Here is a 19,387-nt window from a genome sequence, read left to right as displayed (position 1 = left end):
GGGGGGGGGGGGGGGAGCGGGGAGGAAGCAGCAGAAAGGCTGCAGCCGGGAGACGGACAGGAGGCGTAAGTGGAAGTGACAAGGTCAGGCCAGACCTTTGTCCCGCAGCCTGATTAGAGAGTCTGGCCTGGATTTCTGAAACTTTGGGATGTTGTCGGACAAACTGGAGCTTAATTCTGTCAGAGCGCTGGGGAGATTAGAATTGACATCCTGGGAGCATATTCCTGGCTGGGCAGGAGTCCAGACCCTGCTGGGAAAAACCTGTGAGAGCGGGGAGGCGCGGCGGCAGGGGGCGGGGGCGGCGGGCGGCCCCGGCGGCCACTCCGGCCTGCAGGTTGCAGCCGGGAGCCCCCAGAAGGCCAGGCCGCGTGGCCGCCAGGAGGCTCGGGCCTGGCGGAAGGACTGGGGGCACAGCTGAGCCCTTCCGAACGTCCGTCCTGGCTCTGCCCCCTTCCCCGGCTGTGTGGCCTGGGGGAGAGACCTTAAGTTTGTTGGACCTCAGATCTGGCGTCTGCAAACGGGACAGGCCTGGACCGGCAGCACCCCTCTCCCCTGAAGGCAGAGGCGTAACAACCCCGGGGAAGCTGAGAGGACCGGGTCGGGCTCTTCTTCACGCCCAGCCGCAGCAGGGCTGAAGTTGTCCTTTACCGGGCGGCCAGCACTGGGCAGCCGGACGGCCCCAGGGAGAACCGCCCCAAAGGAGCGCCCCAGCTCAGAGGCACCGGAAGGCTCCTGCCCCTGCACCCAGTGGGTCCTTTCCAGCAGCCGTGAGGAGCTCGCGGTAACCCCGAGGGACGGCCGCATCCCAGGCATCCCCTGCTCCCACTACGCGAACCCAGACAAGCAACGTGGGCCTGCCCTCCGGGAGCTTCCGGTCCAGACGGCTCCCCTCGGACTGAGAGGTGGGGTGGGAGGACTGGACTGAGGGCCAGCCCCGTAGCCGCCCCTACACACACCGGCCGTTTCTACAAGAACTGAGTGCCCCCCTCCCCACTTCCCTCCTGACTCTAATGACTCCTAAATATTGGTAAATATTTTGGCTAACGCAGGCTCTTGTGGCAGAGAGCAAAGCCGTCTGCAGTGCGGGGCCTGCGAATTATTTATTAAAGATCTGAGCCGCGGTGCAATTACGTGGCAAGAACCCCAAAAATGAAATAAATAAGTAACAAAATAAATAAATAACAGCCACACTGGCCTCTGGAAGGCTTGGGGAGCCGCGGAGATGATTGCCGTCTTGATGAAATCCCCCCAGATGTAATGAGCTGATTTTCTGCTGTTAATATTGCATCTGCTGATGAAGGATTCGTTAGGATAATGGAACGAAGCTAAAATATAAATGACTCCCTGTCAAGAAGCAGCTTTTGTTTGTCGATCTCCTGACAGTTCCGGGGCCAAGGCAAGGGTTTCTGTGTGCACAGCATTCAGGAGCAGGCGGGGGTGGGGGGGCGCGCTGAGGGTTGGGGGGCTGCCCCCAAGGCCTGGCTCTGGTTATCCTTGGCTCTCCCTTGGCTCACCCCAAGGCAGGGCTCCCCAGACTTGGGGCGTCCTAGGGTCCCAGGGGTGGAGAGTCACTGGCTCAGGCCCTCCTCCTCCAGCCAGAGGGCGGGCGGCTCGTCGCCCAAGCTGCTGGGCAGCTGCAGAGGTTCCCTGGGAGCCTGGCAGAGACCGGGGTGGGCTGGGTGGTGCGTGTGTTGGGACCCACGCGTGAGGGGAGACTCGGTGTGTGCGTGTGCAGGGGACCGGCAGCACTGGGGATGCGGAGTCGTGGGCCCTTGGCGAGGGCATGCCCTGGGCGAGGCCCATCACGGGAGCAGGCCTGGCCTTCCTCCGCTGTCCCTTCCCGCAAAGGTCTGGTGCGGCCTCAGGCACACCCGCCGGGCGGTCGTGGTCCACACTGTCCTGGGGACCAGAGGGCAAGCGGACCCACCTGCGACGATGGGTTCGCCTTCCCGCCGCCTCGACTGGCTTTTCTAACAAGCAGGCTGGGCTGCCACGAGGCGGTATCCTCCTCCTCCTCTTCCTCTCCTGCTGCTGCTCCTGCTTCTTAGCTTTCCTTGTTGCGCTAAAATGCACACAACGAAATGTCCTGTTGTGACCCTTGGAAAGTGCGCAGTTCGCTGGCGTCCAGTACAGTGACAACGCTGCTGTGCCGCCACCGCCGACACCCTGTTGCCGAACTTCCCTGTCGCCCCAGACGGAAACTGGAGGCCCAGTGGCAGCGCCCCCCGCCGTACCCACTCCCTCCCCCCCACAGCCCCTGACAACCACTCACCCGCCTTGTGTCCCTGCGGGTTGGCTCACTCTGGACACTCCCTAGACACGGAACCACACGGCACGTGGTCTGCTGCGTCTGGCCTCTCTGCCTGCGCGTACATACGGGTCTGCAAGGTTCGTCCCTGGCGTAGCCTACGGGAGAGTTTCCTCCTTTTCACGGCCGAATAAGAGCCCCTCGTGCGGTTGGGCCACGTGTCGTTTATCCGGCCATCCGTGGGTGGACGGACGGACGGACGGCTGGTGTGTGTCCACCTTTCGGCGAGTGTGAGCAGAGCGGCTGTGAACGGTGACGCACACGTGTTGGTTGGGGTCCCTCTTCTCCGCTCTCTGGGGTGTGTTCCTAGGAGCAGAATCGCTGGGTCTCTCCCTGGGTCCTTGAGGGCAGGGCCCTGGGAGCGCAGGACCGGTCACATGTGTCGAGCACTTCCTGTGCGCCGGACCGCAGGGCTGGGCCCTGCTCCTCGGGTCTCTGTAACAGCGCGAGCACGGACGCTCCGCCAGGGCTCTCTCTCTCCGGCCACATGCTGTTCTCCAGGCCCAGGACAGTATGTGGCACAACGTGGGTGCTCGAGGAATAGGTACCGAATGAACTACCTTTGAGGTGGGGACTCTGGTATCCCCACTTTTCGGCGGAGAGAAGTCAAGCAGCCTGCGTCCCCCAGGTCCCGTGGCACTGAGGGGCAGGGGCGGGCGTCCGGCCCGGGGCTCCCCGACTCTGCCGTTCCTCCCGCATGCCGTACGTTCTGTCTTGCTCCTGCCCCGCCCGGGATCCTGCGCTCAGTGCGGGACCCCTGAGGGTCCCGGCGGAACAGGGGTGGGGAGCGACCTTGGCTGGGCCTCCCCGGCAGAGGGCTGGGCAGGGCCCGGAGCAGTGTTGTCCGTCTGTGCCTCTGTCTGCAGAACGCGCCTGTCCGTCCGGGGCAGGCACGGGCTCACCTGAGCGGAGCTGGCAAAGGCAGACCGGACACCGCTGGGCACCCCTCTCAGCACCCTGGGGAAACCTTCTTGCTGACTCCCTTGGCCACAAACCACCGCTAACCTTGATTTTCAAGGCCCTAGGACAGAGGGAGAACAAACCCACCCGCAGACCTGGACCCCTCTTCCCGGGGAGAGGACGGGTCCTGCCAGGCAGATTGGAGCCCCCCCCCTTCTGGGACATGCAGGTGTTTCTTCCCCTTGTGGGGTCTCAGGAGGGGTGAGGAGGCTGGTTCCTCCCCCAGAGGGAGCCCTGAGAGGGGGGGGTCCGTCTCGGTGTCTGAGATGGGAGAAGAAAGCGGGCGAGCTGGCGTGGGGGCCCCGCAGGGCAGCACCCGGCCGAGGACCTGAGGGCCCGGCCGCCAGGTCTGAGATGATGGGGCAGGGGGAAGAGCACGAGGCCCCAGACTGGCGTGGAACCAGTAAAGGCCGCGCCCTCTGCAGGACGGAGGTCCACTGGGCACCTCCCAGCTCGCTTAACTTCTTCATTAAAACGCTCCCCGAGCCCCGGGCTGGACACAACAAGGCGGGGAAGCCCCTTTCCCGTCCCCACACAGCCAGAGCGTCCCTCTGGACCATGGGCAGAGTTTTCGGGACTCTGGCCAACTTCTAGCCAGGACTGTGTCTGGAAACTCCCAGAGCCGATCCAGAGGCCTGCTCGACTCCGGGGGCTGGCAGCCACCCCCACCTGCCCGCCCGCCTGCCCGCCCGCCTGGGTGTGGGGCCCGATGCCTTTCCCTGGGCTGGGGCAGGTGACCCAGCCCAGCGGCCGCCCCGTCCAGCTCCGGCGGCACCTGCTGGACTGTGCTGCGGGGCCCTCGGCTCCTCATTGTCCCGCTAACCACTGTGTACGAGTTTCAGGCTCCCTTTGACCTTCCGGCTATGCCGAGGCCGCCCCACTGACACGCGTGCCCTGGCGTCAGCACCGGGGTGGCCACCCGGCCGCTGCCCGTGGCCTTTCCCTCCTCCGGCCCTTCTCCCCGGTTCCTCCTCTAGTCTCTCCTCCTTCTTCCCCCGGGTCTCTCTCCCTCCCTCTCTCGCTCTCCCTCTCTCTCTCTCTTTTTTTTTTTCACTCTTTTAACATGGTTTTCCTAAAAAGTTTTTTAATCAATCAAATTGGAGGCAGAAAATAGGTTTTGTCACGCCTGGTCCCGGGGTGGTGTGGCCCTCACTCAGGCTCCTGACAGCTCCTCAATGCAGGAAGGAGGCCAAACAGAATATTTCCCGGGGAAAGTGCCCGTTTCCATGACACTGCCCCTTGTTGTCTGCGCTGCCCCCTCCTCAAGCTGCCGGCTGACATGGCCCAGCCCCTGTGAAAGGGCCCGGCCGGGGGGAGGGGGGGTGTGAGCATGGGAGGAGGGGGCAGGGGGCAGCGCTGGGGGGTAGAGGGGCGGCCGACAGCTGCCCCTGAGCCTCCGTGGCCTGAGGAGCAGGTAGGGGCGCTGCGGGGACCGGGAGCCCCAGTCTGGTGCCGCATCATAGCTGGGCCTCATAAACATGGAGCCCGGGAGCCGGGGGTGAGACTGTCGGAAGCCAGGCCCTGGCAAGCTGGAGCCGCCAGCCAGAGGGGTGAGACCTCTTCAGGTCCCGGGACGCGGGTCCTGGCAGCTTCTTTGCCCGCCCCCTCAGGCCCCTCTCCCTTCTCTCCTGGGCTCCCCTCCCCCACCCACCCCGGGGCCCAGGCAGCCCCCTCTGCACCCTCTGTGCCTGCCTTCCTGCCCTCCCTCCTCTCCAGCACCTCCTGTGTGGGGGACGCCCCTGGTCCCTCCCAGCTCCCAGGCCCGCGGCCCCCACGCCCAGCACGCTCCCTGGGTCTTCCGTGTCTACCTCACTTTCCCTCTTTCTCCTTCCCATCCCCATCTTTCGCCCTCTCCTCGCTCTTCTTGCTCTCTCTTTTATAATTAATGATTAGTTTTAATTGGTTTGCTTAGGCAGCCTAATAGCAAATTAACAGCAGCCAGCCCAGGGCTTCCAGGCCCGGGTGAGAGAGAGAGAGAGAGAGACCACCGCACTTCGGGCCTGGCCAGGGGAAGTCCTGAGCCAGGCTGGGCGGTGGAGTCTGCCTTGGCCCACCGTGGGCTGCCTGGGCGGGCTCTTGGTGGGAGGGCCTGGCCACACCTGGACAGGCGCAGCAGCCAATGGGAGGAAGGCAACAGGGTCTCCACCGGGCTCCTGTCTGTCAGTGCTCTCCAAGTTCTTCTTCTCCCCCTTCCCGGGTTCTTGTCCACGTGCGCGGGACCCTGGAGACGAGGGCCAGGTCCCAGGAGGGCGGGAGCCAGCCTTGCCCCGAGGCAGGGCTGGATGTCCATCCCACCCCGCACTGCCTGCTCGCTCCTGCCCTGAGCCAAGGGGGTTCCCAGCCTGGCGCCTGGGGGTGGACGGACATCCCGCTTTTCCTCCTGTTCCGGAGGGAGCGGTCCCAGGCCGTTGTTAGCCCAGCTGCCTGCCCGCAGTCGGCCACCACAACCTGGGAGCGCCCGGGCCCGGGCCTGGCTCCGATTGGCCGGGGACCTCTACAGAGAACTGCCCCTCTTGGTCTTCAGGGTTCCGGTCAGAGTACGTAGGACGCAGCAGGTCATGCAGACACGCAGCTGGCACAGAGCGGGCACAGCGGTCCTGATTCCTGGGCATGCTCCTTCTGTGTCCTAGCCAGTGCAGGTGGGTGTAACTTCAGCCCTCCTGCGCATAGGGGCGTCTGCTCCCCTCGGCGTGTCCCTGCTCTGTGCCTCCCCCCGGGCCTCACAGAACCCTTCCTTCGCCACCGCAGCAGCTGTCCCGTCCTCCGCCAGCGTCCCCCTGGCTGCGCCCGGCCCCCTCACCCACACAGGCCAGAACCAGACGCCAGGGACAGCGAGAGGCGCAGAGACACACAGGAGAAGATGCCCAGACAAGAACACAGAGATGAAGTTGCACGTCCCAGGTCCCCACGGGGGGTTCCGGAACCCACCCAGGGTCCCAAAGCTACCACCTCTCTACTCCTGTCAGCCAGGCCACCTGTCCCGGGGGCGGGCGAGGGACAGAGCCCCAGCTCACCGCAGCCCCCCGCCCCCGCCCCCGCCCCCACGTGGCGGGCACGTCTCCGCCCCTCCCTCCCCCTCCTCCACCCCGACCAACTCCTGGAAAGTTTCCTCCCCGATTGTTCTGTGTGATCAGATCTGCAAGTTGCTCTCTAAGCTTCTTGTCACATTTTGACTTAATGAAGTGCAACTGCTGAGGGATTTGGGTTCAGCGCTCCGGTCTCCCGCGCTCCCTTGTTGTCAGAAAACAGGGTTGGTTGGGGACGGCAACACCGCGCGGCAAGTCGTTATCATTCCGGTCAGTCTGTTTAACACAAAATTAAACAAAGAACTAATTAGTGCCTCATGAATTAATAAATGCACAGTTGCCGGGGAGGCTGGGAGGGGAGAAAAAAGGTGGTGGAAGGGAGATACTGGAGTTGTGGAGTTGGGGGGCTTTGGGGGTTTGGGGGAGGCTGGCCAGGGCGCCCTGGAGAGATCTCAGGCGGGCCCGTGCGGGATGGACGGGGCCCGGCCGGGTCCCTGGGCCGGTGGGACGTGAGCTGGGACAGCCCAGCCCGCCCAGCGCCTCTCGCCGCGCCCCGGGGTCTCCGTCCCTTGCCCCGTGGCCCAGCCCTGCTTGGCCTCCACTTCCTCCGGCTCTGCTCCCCCACTTCTTCCCTCTCCCACTCCTCCGACCTCCACCCCCACTTCTGCCTTGGCGTGGCTCCCCCCTGCTCTCCGCTGCCCCCCCGGATCTCAGTCCGCCCAGCTCTCCGCCGACCCCCGGCTTCTCACCACCTGGACCGGGTGGGCAGGCGTCAGAGGCCCAGGGGGTGGCCCTCCCCAGCTACTCGATGCCCACCAGAGCCCTGGGTCCAGCAGGACGGTCCCTGCCCGGGTGGGCGCCCCCACCGAGGCGGCCGGGCAAAGGCTGGCAGAGGACCCAGCCCCCCGAGGAGGGCGTGTCAGGCACAATTAACACCGTCTGTCTAAATAGGCCCTGAGGAGGGCGGGTGGGCGGCGGGAGTGGGTGGCATTCTGGGAGCCCCGTACAAGGTCACCTCACCTCTCGCAATCCCCCAATCTGATTTGGGGATTACACGGCCTAAGGAAACGGGTGTTACTCCTCTTGCATCACTGATAAGCCACAGACGAGGCGTGGGGAAGAAAACACACAATAAAGAGAAAACCCTTTCCCACTGTGGGTCCGGTGCTGGGGCTGGGAGAGGCGGGGCCCGGCTCAGGCGGGGGCAGGGGGCTGAGGTCAGCGGGCGGAGGGCTCCTTGGGTTTTTCATCCAAGGGAGTCTGTCCACTTGACCTTGGCTCCCCAAACTCACTCTGAGGAGGAGGGCCTGAGCCGGGCGGGCCGGGCAGCGAGGTGACCCAAGACCCGCTCGGTCGCACCATTCGCCCTCTCCTTTTGTGGGCCTGCCCGGCGTTGAGTGACGCACGGGTAGGACCCCGGCGTGGAAGGCCCCCTTAGCAGCCTGTACCTGGGAGTTGAGGCCGTGGCCCTGGTCTGCCCCGGACCCTCTGTCACCCACTGGCTGCCGTGAACAGTTTGGCGTCCGTTGTCTTGTTCCCAGGGGCTGGGGAAGGGACTGCAGGAGTGGGTGCTGCCAGATCCTATCATTGTCCCCAGGCCCCGATGCTTGGCTCAAAGCTCCTGGGGGCACCCCCCCACCCCCGCACACTCCCACCTCGCGCCTCTGATCTCCGGTGAGGGGTGCCCTGAGGATGGTATTTCCACAGCGATCAGCCCTTACTGCTCTCTGAGTTTTGTCAAATTTTGGTCGGCATAGACAATATCAGTGCCTTACAGTGTATCCAAATGTTTGACCCTCTAGGCCAGCCCTGGAGCACCAGCCCCTCGGCCCCGGGGGGTGGCAGGGAGCCCTCGGGCACCCGGCAGAGTGGTGGGCGTCCTGGTCCGAAAAGCTAACGGGGCTCCTCTCTCTCCCCCCCCAGGATGAAGTGACGCCCCCACTGCGAGAGAGGAACCTCTAGGACCTGCTGCAAGGTAAGGCCTGAGCCCGTCCCTGACCCAGCGTCCCCTCCCCCGCCGGCGACCCCTGGCCTCCTTACTGCAGGCGTCCCCTGGGCTGGGGCTGGGGCTGGGGCTGGGGCTGGGGCAGGTCCTGCCGAGCCCCCAGGAAGGGCTGGGAAGGCAGAACCCGGGAACGGGGGTCACCTTGCCCATTTGAACCCGGTGGGAAAGGGGCCTCGGGAGGAATGTCTCAGGTTGGCTCTTAAGCCAGAAGCGGCCTGGGGACACCTGGATTGCAGTCCTTGGGCTCAGAGCGTGTTCGAGGTGGCGCGGGGCAGAGGAGCACCTGTGGTGCCAGGGCTGCCCGCCGGCCCGGTGGCACGACGCTCAGCCCTCAGCAGCCCCGTGTGCCTGCTCTGGGGGCTGCCTGCCGCCGGCTGCCCCTGGAAGGCCCGCTGCTGTAGCTCGGGCACGGGGAGCCTGGGTGACTCGGGAGGAGGCCACCGGCCCCTCCCTCCACGCGAGGCTGGCAGGGAGGAGGCCTCAGGCCGGGAGCCTGGAGCCGGCTGCTGTGCCGTCTGCCCTTCCCCAGGCCTCGGGCTCCCCAGGCGTGGCCTTCACAGGCGCTGTCAGACCCCCGAGCGGCTCCAGGAACCCGGGGGCCACCGGGCCTAGGCCCCAGGCAGCGCCGTGTCAGAGGTGACCGGTGGAACGCCAGTGTTATGTAAATAGCGGGGCCTGCCCGGCAGGCGAGCCGACTGGCTGCGGCCATCCATCATCGCCGCCCGGCGGGGCGGGGGACAGACAGGGCACCGTGCGCCTGGCTCCAAACCTGTTTGTTTTCCCTTTGTCTCCCGAGTTTTGGGGCCGGCTGCGACCGGCTCCGGGTTTTGTCCCGACGGCCCCCTCCCGCCGGAGGACGGGGCGGAGGGAGGAGATTCGGGAGGCTCCCACCGCGGCATCTCTTTGGGACTTCAAAGGCTGCCCCGGCATTGTCTGTGCCGGCGGGCAGTGGCCCTGAAAAACGTGATCAGAGGCGGCCGGTGTAGGGCAGGCCCGGCCCGCGCCCTGCGCTCTCGCTGGGGCCCGTGGATTCCTCCCTTTGCCACCAGCACCACCCTGGTTACAGCTCCGCGCCCCGGGCCTCTCCCCTCGCCTTCCTCTCCCCTGGTGTCCCTGCCGGCCGGCTCAGCCTGCTGCCCCACTCCGGGCCTCCTTCTCTCCCTTAGCCACAGCCTCACGCCCCTCTCTCAGCGTGGGGTGGGGCGTGGAGACTGTCGGGAGGTGCAAGGCTCAGCCCCTTCCCCTCGTCCGCACAGCAAAGGGCTTCTTAGGATGGTGGGATCAGGACAGAAGGGTGCTGGACGTCTGTGTCTCGTGCCAGCCCTGTGCTTCTTCCCTCCTTTTTCTCCATCCTCTGCCCATCCCTTCCCTCTGCTTCTTGGCAAGGTCCAGACGGGATACCTCTGTTCCCTGGACACCGGGACGGAGCCTGGCCTCCCTGGTCCTGAAAGTCAGCCCTAGACGCTTCCGTTCTCTGCAGCAAGGCTTGGCCGAGTGCAGCCCACGGGCCAGAGGTGGCCCACTGCCTGTGCTGTAAATAAAGTTTTATTGGAACACAGCCACGCCCACCCGTTTTCGCATTGGCTCCGGCTGCTCTGGCCCTGCAGTGGCGGAGTGTGGGTAGCTGCAGCAGAGGGTGTTGGCCTGCAAAGCCTGAAATATTTACCATCTGGGCCTTGACAGAAAAAATGTGCTGGCTCCTGCTCTGGAGGTTCTGGCTCCTGCCTTCTGCTCTGGCTCTCTCTCTTTTTTAAGTGGTAATATACAAAACATGAAATTTAACATTGTAACTGTTTTGAGGAGGACAGTTCCCTGGCATTACGAACTTGACAAGGTTGTGCAGCCCTCCGTTCCACCCTGTGCTAATTGCTCTGAGGGGCCCCGGCAGCAGCCGCGCGGAGCCCTGTCCTGGGCTGCTTGCATCCTTATCGGTGGGGGGCGCTCTCTCTCCCTCCTCCCTGGGGGGCCTCAGCCTCCGCTTAGCCCCATCTCCCTAGAAGGCCCTGCAACAGCCTCTGCTCCCTCGGGCCTCTTGCTCCCGGCATCCCTGTTAGTCTTGAGCACATTCTTAGACCCACCATTTCCCCTTCTGTAAGATGAGCAGAATACCCACTTTGCAGGATTTTGGGGATGAGTGAGTGAGTTAATGTAGTCGCTGGTGTCCAGCCTGGGGCCTAACTGGTGCCCCCCCCCCCCCCCCCCCGTTCCTTCCTTCTCTCCAGCCTCCCCTCCTCCTCCCCCTGGGCAGGCTCCTCGGAGTCCCCCACCCCTGTCCCAAGACTCTGACTTCTCAAAAAAGGTGAGGCTTGCACCTCCTCCTGGGTAGTGGGCTAGGAGCTGTTGGAGATCTCGGGTCAGTCCTGGGCCCTCCGTGTCTGCTGCTGTGGCCTGGGACGCTGCGTCACCAGTTTCTCCATCTGTGAAAGGGGTCCTGACCACGACACCCCCCCCCCCCGTGTCACAGGCTTGTTGCAGGTCAGGGCTAGGGTGCCCAGGGTGCTGAGGGAAAGCTGTGCAGGTTGTGCTGGGGCGCTGCCACCCACAGGGAGGCCGGAGGCTGCAGGGTGGACACTTGCCCTGCGCAGGGGCAGGGACCACGGCCACTGGGACACATGACTGTGCCGTGAGCTGATGTGGGAGCCGGGCTCCAGGCCCCGGAGGAAGGGCTGGTGGAGAGGGAGGGCGGGCGAGGGGCGGGCGAGGAAATGAAGCTGTGCAGCAGTCAGAGGTCTGCAACCAGGGAGCCGTGTCCTGGCACCGGCCACTGGCCGCCCGCCCCTGCTGCCGCCGCCGCCGCTGTCCCCCTCCCTGTCCTCTTGGCAGGGGCTCCTGGCCTCTTGTGCACCTCTCCTTCCCGCCCCCCGCCCCCCAGCTTTCTCTCTGCGTCCCACCAGTTTCTCTCCCTCCTCTCCTTCCCACCACCCACACTGCTACACCCCAACTCCATGCTGGCGCTCTCTCTCTCTCTCTCTCTCTCTCTCTCTCCTTTTCATCTACTCCGAAGGCTTTACTTTACTTCCTTGTCACCCTAATTGATTGCATTAACCTTTCAGCGTATTGGATTTCCTCGGCATCGTGCAGAGAGCCCTGCGCAATATGCTTATAATCTGAGCCATAATGGACAGTTTGCAGTCAACAAGCCCCTGCTCCCATCTCTGCCACCGGCCTGTTGACATCTCTCTTGCCCAGGCCATGGTGGCCACCTCCCCCCGCCCGCAGGGGCGGGGACCAGGGCTGGAAGGAGGCACACGCGGCTGGACCCACCCTGGGTTTCCCTGCCTCTCCCCTCTCTCGGCTTCCCACCTCCGTCCCCCGCCCCCAGCTTCTCCAGACTCCCCCGCCCGGGTCCTCGCCCGGCCTCTGGTCTCCGAGGGTCCTCTGCGCTCAGCACTCTGCTCCTGGGACTCTGCCTAATGAGTGGCTGATGGGCCCAGCTTGGATTTGGGGAGTGAGGGTCCCTGGGGTTCCACCAAATGGCTCTCAGAGCAAACCGTGGCTCCCTCGAGCGCCTGGGGGGCTTTGGGGGAAATGGCAATCAAGCGGTGGAGGGTGGCCAAGAAGGGGCATCTGAGCTCCCCGGGCTCCCCTGGCCCCTGAGCCAACAGGAGGCCTCCGCGGACCTTCTGGAAGCTGGACCCGCTCCTGCAAAGGGTGTGGGAGCACAGGGGAGACAGAAAGAAGGGGATCTGAGGAAGCCCAGGGAAGAGAGAGACACTGTGGGGGCTGCCCTTGGGCGTGGGGCTGTGCCACCTCTCCCAGAGGGCAAGGTGGCGGGCATGCGGATGCCCTGCTGGGGCACTGTGCCCGACCCTGGTCCTGGGGCTGTGAGTGGGGTGTGCAGTGGGATGTCTCAGGGTCTCTGTTTCCCATCTGACTTGGGAGCAGCTTGTCCACTCCCACCTGCCTTCGTCAAGGGAAGGGAGGCGTGGCATCAGCCACAGAGCCATCGGCTGGAGAGAATTCTTTGCAGGGTGCTCAGCCTGACAGGAGACGGGCAGGAGGGGGGGAGGCAGGAGAGAACGAGAGCTCTCTCCGGCCGCTTCCCTGATGGGCACCCGCCCGCCTAGCAGAAGGCGCAGGAGCCAGCCCAGGCCAGCTGCCTGGTCCTGGGAGCTCAGTGGGCCCTGGCCTGTAGGTCCTGGCTGGGCTGCCGGCCCTGAGATGGGCAGCCCCGCCTGCCAAGCCTTCATTCACCGCAGGACAGAGGCTGGGTTGAATACATCAGTGTCAGGCCGGAGGAGCAGGACGGAAGGTCCCCCAGCCCCGGCACTTCCTCTCTCCCACACTGGTCTCGACACCACCCGCCCCCCCGCCCCTGCCCATCATCTTCTCCTTCTGACCACCCCCCCACACCCCGCCATCAGTCCATCACTGCGAAGGGCAAGCTTTGGCGAGGGGAGGCCCGACCAGGTCCTTCCCGTCCTCTCCCAGGGATTTTGGGGGTGGGCAGAGGGCGCAGCGGGGAGAAGACAAGCAGCGAATTAAAGTTTGGTGATTGTCAGTGTCAGGAGAAGCTAAATAACCCTGTAACTAGTATGAAGGTGAATTCACGGTCTGCTGCACATGGAAAATATGAGCAGTCCGCGAGCCGGGGAGAGCGCACGGCGGTCTGCCCGCCACGCTGGGCAGCCTCCTCTCCAGGGACCCGGGCCGGGAGGCGGGAGGAGGGCCATGAGCCCTCCCATCCCTGCCAGGGAGCGGCTGCCCGGGAGCCCCGACAAGCGCAGGGGCAGCTCAGCGGCTTGACAACCTACTGGCTGGGCACCAGGGACCCAGGGAGGCATTTGTAAGCACCCGGCAGTGCCTGTCGGTGGACACCGGCCCAGGCCCTCAGCCAAACCATCCGTCCGCATGCACCTTCCTCACGGTGCCTCCCGGAGCTGTCGGTCCGCGCCAGGCTCTGCGCCATGCCCTCACGCAGCTCTGGGCCACATGTGCTACTGTCGTTACCCCTTTCATCCCCACTTTTAAAATAACCACTTGGTTGAGATATCATTTACATGCAATCGCACAATTCACAAGACTGTGCCACCGTCACCACTATCCGATTTTAAAGTAGTCTCTTCACCTGGAGGGAAACCCCTGAGTTCATTAGCAGTCACTCCCGGGTCCCCTAGACCCCAGCCTTGGGCAGCCACTGCTCACCATTCCCTCCAACACTGAGAATGTGGAGGCTCAGAGAGGGTCAGTGACTTGATTAAGGTTGCACAGCCAGTGAGCGATGGAGCTGGGATTTGAACCAAGGTAGTGAGTGGTTCTGCAGGGCCACAGCTCTGTGAGGGACTGCCCGATGTCCTGGCTGCTCCCTCCCACCCCAGGCACATGCCATGACACATGTTTCTGACAGCATGGGCTCAGGCATGTACGAGCACCATCCAGACACGCAGGCCGGGTGGCAACATGCACCTCTCTCCCCGGGTACACTTGCGACTCCATACAGAAAAATCTCACAGCCCTCAGAAGGACGGCCAGGCTCCCCTCCTCTTGACCCTCCTCTTCCGCAGCCGAGCTTCTGCAAGGGAAGGTGGCCACGAGGACCTGTAGCAACAGGGGAGCTGAAGGAGCCACCGAGACCTGGGTGGTTTCGGAATTTTAAAATGAGAAATCCCCATATCTCCTGATAGCCGGTGATTGTAACCAAAAATGCCAGCACAACATTCCAGAGCCAGTCCCTGCCCGGGCTGGGGCCACACGGGCTGTGCTGTGCCCACAGGGGCGACACGCTAGCTCAGGTCCCTGCGTCACAGTCGCTCTGTCTTTCCTTCATCGTCCACGCTCTCCTTCTCTCTGTCCTGCTGCTCCTCACCCTTTTCTCCCCTCCTGCCTCTTCCTCACACTCTCGTGTTCCCACCCCAAAACTTAAAAAAAAAGAAAGAAAGAAAGAAAACAAAGAAACGAAACAAAGAAAGAAAAGAAAGAGGCTTTTGACCCTCCTCTTGCACTTGCAAAAATTGGGGAATTAACGTGAAACTTACTGCCTCTGATAAGAGAGGAACAAGGGCGAGAGACAAAGGGAGAGGCAGACACGAGAGAGTGAGTGTCTGCTGGGTTTGGTGTGGGGTGTTTTTCCTCCTTCTCCTCGCTCCCTCCAAAGCGGAGGATCCGGCCGGGCCAGTTTGGATATTTATTAAGAAAAAGCCAAAGATAATTAACTTTTTTGTTTTTGTTTTGTTTGCGGGTGCCTCCCCTGCTGGCGCTGCTGACTGCCTGGCAAATTAAACCTGCTCCCTGGGTGCTGGGCTGCCGCCACTCCACTGCTGGCTGGCCCGAAACCGCGGGGCCCGTCCGCTGCCCACCCAGCCACCCGCCTCGGGTCTCAGACCCGGGGTCCCTTTATGCCACCACTGATGCCACCGCCCCAGGCTCTTCTGACTTGTAGAGCAGCCTTTAGAGCAGGGTAAGTGGTCTGGGTAGGGGCGGGGTCAGAGAGGAGGGGCTCTCCCATGGGGAAGGGGCACGCTTTCTGGCCCGTTCAGGGCAGCCGGCTTCGCAGAGAGAGTGAGCTGGAAGGGCAGGAAGAGGCCAGGTTGGGACCGTGTTGACCTTGAGCTCTTCTCCCAGGAGCTTGGTGCTCTGCCAGGACCCGTGCCCTCGGGAATGCTCTGGAGGAGACTCCAGGGAGATGGAACCACCTCACCATATCTGTCCACCCTTGACCCCAGCCTCCGTTCCCTCCCACCTCTGACCCAGCCCAGGCCACCTGGGGGCCGGCAGGATGGTTAGAGGGCTGGTGCTTGGGTAAGAAGCTCTGGTCCAGCCGCCTCTGGTCTGCTGCCCTAGAATCCTGCAGAACCCTGGGGCCAAGCTGTGACCTGAGTCTGAGCCCTGTGCCAGGGCCAAGAAGGTAGCAGTGAGAGACTTCTTGGTCGGGGACACAGGTGAGGGCTTCTTAGGAGTCAGAACAGCTGGGAAGGCAGGCAGGTCCTCTCCAGGGGCCAGCCCAGCCCCGCACGAAAGGCGTTTGGTGTGGTTTGCCCCTCTGCTAAACCAACACGCTTCAGCCCCTCCCCTGGACGGGGCCCGATCCTCTGTCCCACTGGCTCTGTCCCCAGTGGGACAAGTAGGCAGCCACGTGAGGTCCCTCCAGGTGGGGAACTTGCTTGGGAGCTGGGCACAGAGAGGAGGACATTTTTCAAGGATTTTGCCGGCCCTCTTTTTTTTTTCCTATGAAATATAAGGATGTGCAATTTTTTTGGTTTCAATTTAGCATTGGAGAATTTTATAATTTAGTAATTAAAATCTCTGATAGGCTTTAGAAATTGCGGCTAATTGAATTTAATGGGAAGATGATTTTCAATTTTATTTGATTACCGGGACCCCTGGCATCGGTATTTATGGGAAAAAAATGGGAAATGTGCTGTGTGGGCTAAGATGGCATAATTGAATTAGGGATAATCGGATTTCTCCGTCATGAATTTCACTATAATTTTCCTATAATTTTCCATTAGATATCTAGTTTACAAATATTCACAAAGAAATGAAGCTCTTTCGGAATGGAGATTGCTGGCTAACAGGATTACGGGGCCGAGCGCGCGGCGATGCCAGCCCCTGCACCGCCGTCATGCAGCCCCTGGATCTGCCTTGAGCTGGGCTCCGGCCCGGCCTCAGCCCCTCGCTCCGCCACCCGCTTTGCCACGCCTCTCCGCCCTTTGTTTCCTCCGCGCCTGCGCCCCCCCTTGCCCAGACCCCCACCCACCCACCCTTCTGCGGCCTGCCACCTCCCAAGCCGTGCTGTCTGGGCGCTGCCCTCCATCCCCACCACGCTTCCCATCCACAGCCCGCCCGCTCGCTCTTTGCTCTCCCTGACACCCTCCCTCCCTCCGCCAGCCCGGGGAGTGCGCTCACACGCAAACACACGGACTCCCTCGCAGGTGCGAACACGCTTGTTCACATGCGCACACAGTGCTTTGGCCAAGGCTTCTGTGCCCTGGCCCAGTCGCCTCGGAGGGAACCAGTTTATTGGGATCCTGGGGTGGGGTGCAGGAACAAAAGGAGCTTTGTTCAAGTTTATGTGAAAGTTGCAAATTCAAAATGAGAGCAGATAAAGCATGAGATACCTGGTGTGTAAACAGGCTGGCGAGTGAGAAGGCCCCAGGCTCGGGAGGGAGAGAAAATGAGTGGGCAAACTGGGGGTGCAGGGGCCTGGGAGCCAGCGACTGGAGCTTGCCTGGGGGGAGCTGCCGGTTTCCCCCGGACTGGTGTGGGGGGCCTGGAGTGAGTTGCCGTGTGGGTCTCCACTGTTTCTCTTGGCGGCGAGGCCTGTAAGGAGCTGGTGGCTCTGGGCCCGGGGCCCGGAGACCAGGAGGAATTGTGGCGTTGGGCTTTCTGTCCCCCAAGTCCCAGGCACAGAGGTTTCTACTGTGGCTTGGCCTCAGGGTCTAAGGAGGTGTCACCACATCAGGATCCTCGTCAGAAATGGGTCAGAGATGCCAGAGTTCTGGGCCTCTCCCCTTCTTACGAGCACACACCCAAAGAGAGACAGAGAGAAATCGGGGACCCCCTCCATGATGTGGTCTCTGACTCACACCCAGGCCCCCAAGGCCTCAGCCTTTTTCTCAGACCTTCTCAAATCAAAACACACCAAGAGGGCCTCCCCTTCTGTGCTCCTGGGGCCTGTCCTCCAGGGGCAGGCCCCTCGCCCTTGGGCAGGGGCTCCTAAGCCTGTAGTGGCCGACGGTGGCCATCATCTCGGCAGAGCTGAGCTGAGGCTCAGAGGGCCCCACCTCCCCCCACCGTGGCTCGCTGCTCTTGGCAGCTCCCTCGGGCCGGCTTTGCCTTCCTTCCAGCTCGCTTAGTTCTGTCCCTTCAGCCATTGCTCGCCAGTCTTCATCCACCAGAGGCCTCAAAGTTATCACGCAGCCGATCTCATTGGCCTTGCCTCAGTAACCGGAAGGCATGTCCTTCCATGCCCTGACCACCAGCAGCGGCAGCCCAGAAGGACCTGTGGGTCACATGTGCAGGGAGCTCCCCGTCCATGCGACACCTTCAGACGCACCAGGAAGTCGCTTTTCTGCCCCTGTGTGGTCAGGCTTCCTTCTGCATTCCAGGTGCCCAGACAGGGACACAAACCCTCGGGATGCGGGTTTGGGATTGACTGCTGTTACAGCCCGAAGCCGCAGACCCTGCTTCGGGGAGTCACGGGTGGTAGGACGCGAGTACCCCAGAGCAGCCCTGGACGCGGAGGTGCCCTATCTGAGATCCCATGTGGGGAACAGGAGCTCATGACCCCTCCTCTGCCTGGCTGCCCCGTGCCAGCAGTTGTACCAGCCTCTGTGTAGCACGTGGCCTGGTTTATTTAGGGAGCCTTGCTCCCTTATTCAGAGTTTTAGGGCCAGGGGACACTCAGGAAGCTTCCGGGCCTCCACCTACTGGTCCTACATAGGGACGGGGCAGGCCTAAAGGGCAGAGGACTGTGTGGCCACCAGGAATGCCAAGAAGGCACCGGGGAAGGCAGGGAAGTAGGTGAGGGATGCTAACCTCCTTTGGAACTGAAGCGCAATCCAAGAAGAAAGAAAGGGAAAGTGGGAGAAAGAGTAGATTGTTAACTCCCTGGCTTCTTTGCCCCAAGGCCTCCTTGGGCCCCTCTCTTTGCAAAACAGAAACATTGCAAAAATAGGCCAGTGTCATTTTGCTGAATGCGGCCCAAAGACCAGAGAAAGACATCCTCTCATGGAAGGCAGTGTGGCATCCCCCGAAACAGGAGGGGAAAGGAAGGAAGTAGGGTGGACGCAGAAAGGGCAGAGGGAGAGCTAGTGACAGCAAGATCCGGGTACTTCACTCCCACAGCCGCCCACATTCCTGCTTGCCCGCCTGCCTCCTTCTTGGAGACCCCACCAGGCTCAATGAGGAACTTGAGTCGCTAAAATTTAAGGAATCTCAACTTATCTGGGCCGCAGCAGGGACGTTTAGGAGCCATAGAAGGGAGGCCCACCAAAGGGCCTTCTCCGAGAGGCAAGGAGAAGGGGCAGAGGGTAGACTGAGGTGCAGGTGGCAGGACGCTGGCTCCTGGTTGAGGGGTGCCTGTTCCCTGTCTGCCAGGGCCTTTCACGGGGCACAGCGGCAGAGGCGAGAGGGTGGGAAGGAAGCCCAAGTGGTCGAGTTCTGAGAAGAGATAAAAGTTTCTGTCCTGGCAGGGTGAGAGGAGGAAGAGGTGCTGCCCACCTCCCCCCATTCCTAGCTGCCGGGCAGGAGGAGATGGCCCGGGAGCAGGGCTGTGCAGCGGCCCGGGGTCGGTCCGGGTAGGGAGGCAGCCAGGAAACCTAAGCAGCAGAAACCCGGGGTTCCCCGCGCTCCTGGAGCCTGCGAGCTGTGCGAGGCCGACGCGCGTGTTTCCCAGTGGGGCCAGCCCCGCCGTCCCGGAGTCTTTTCGTCTTTGAACTAAAAAAGCAACTCCAGCAACAACATACGGCTCGAGTACGAGGGGGAAGCAAAACCCCTGGTACCCTGGCACCGGGAGTCGTCAGAGTGCGCGAAGGGGAGCGCGAGAGCGCGCGGCTCGGCGGCGCGACCCCACTGCGCTCCCACCTGCGCACGCCCGCGCGGAAAAGTTTGCGCGGCCGCGCACGCGGCGAGCTCCGGGCCCACCGGCGCCTGGGAGCGAGTCCGCGCGCCGCCGCCGCCGTGGAGTCGCGCTCGCCTGGCCGGAGCGCAGAGGGGGGCGTGCGAGCGCGCGCCCGCCCGCCGGCCCGCGTCCGGCCGGAGTTGGTGCGCGGGCACGAACCTCGGCCTCCGAGCGCCCGCCCCGCTCCCGCCGAGTCCCGCCTCCCTCCCCGCGAAGTCTGAGGTTTAGGGAACCACTGAGCCGATAAGGCCGTGAGGCCGGCCGCCCCAGCCGGTGCGCGCGCGAGGGAGCCGGCGCGAGTGAGGGAGGGAGCGAGCGCTGGGCGCGGGCGCGCGCGAGGCCGCGGGCGCGGCGCGGGCGAGCGCGAGCCCATTCACTCCGGCCTCCGGCTGGCGGGCGCGCGCGCGGGCGGGCCGAGCTCTGCTCTTTCACCTGCCGGGGCGGCGCGGGCCGGGCCCAGAGGAGGCGGCGCCCCGTCCGCCCTGCCAATCACCTCGGCGCCTGGCAGCGCCCCCGGCCGCTCCCGC

At 63.3% G+C, this 19,387-nt stretch overlaps 2 long non-coding RNA genes across 2 annotated transcripts in view; one reads left to right on the top strand and one right to left on the bottom strand.

The window, feature by feature from the left end:
* LOC118500505 overlaps nucleotides 1-9,880 on the top strand; it is an 82,176-nt gene extending 72,296 nt beyond the window's left edge. The window contains exons 3-4 of the long non-coding RNA XR_004903054.1: nucleotides 8,218-8,269; nucleotides 9,686-9,880. This is a non-coding gene — a long non-coding RNA (uncharacterized LOC118500505). The remainder of the gene's footprint in view (nucleotides 1-8,217; nucleotides 8,270-9,685) is intronic.
* LOC118500504 lies at nucleotides 6,425-7,438 on the bottom strand. The gene is made up of 2 exons (XR_004903053.1): nucleotides 7,044-7,438; nucleotides 6,425-6,570 (listed from the first exon to the last, which is right to left on the bottom strand). It is a non-coding gene; the product is annotated as an uncharacterized LOC118500504 (long non-coding RNA).
* Nucleotides 9,881-19,387: the final 9,507 nt, after the last annotated feature.

This window comes from Phyllostomus discolor, chromosome 5 (assembly GCF_004126475.2).
Source record: "Phyllostomus discolor isolate MPI-MPIP mPhyDis1 chromosome 5, mPhyDis1.pri.v3, whole genome shotgun sequence".
Classification (NCBI taxonomy): Eukaryota; Metazoa; Chordata; class Mammalia; order Chiroptera; family Phyllostomidae; genus Phyllostomus; species Phyllostomus discolor.
The sequence above is the reverse complement of the archived record's forward strand: the minus strand, read 5'-3'. Positions and strand labels throughout refer to the sequence as shown.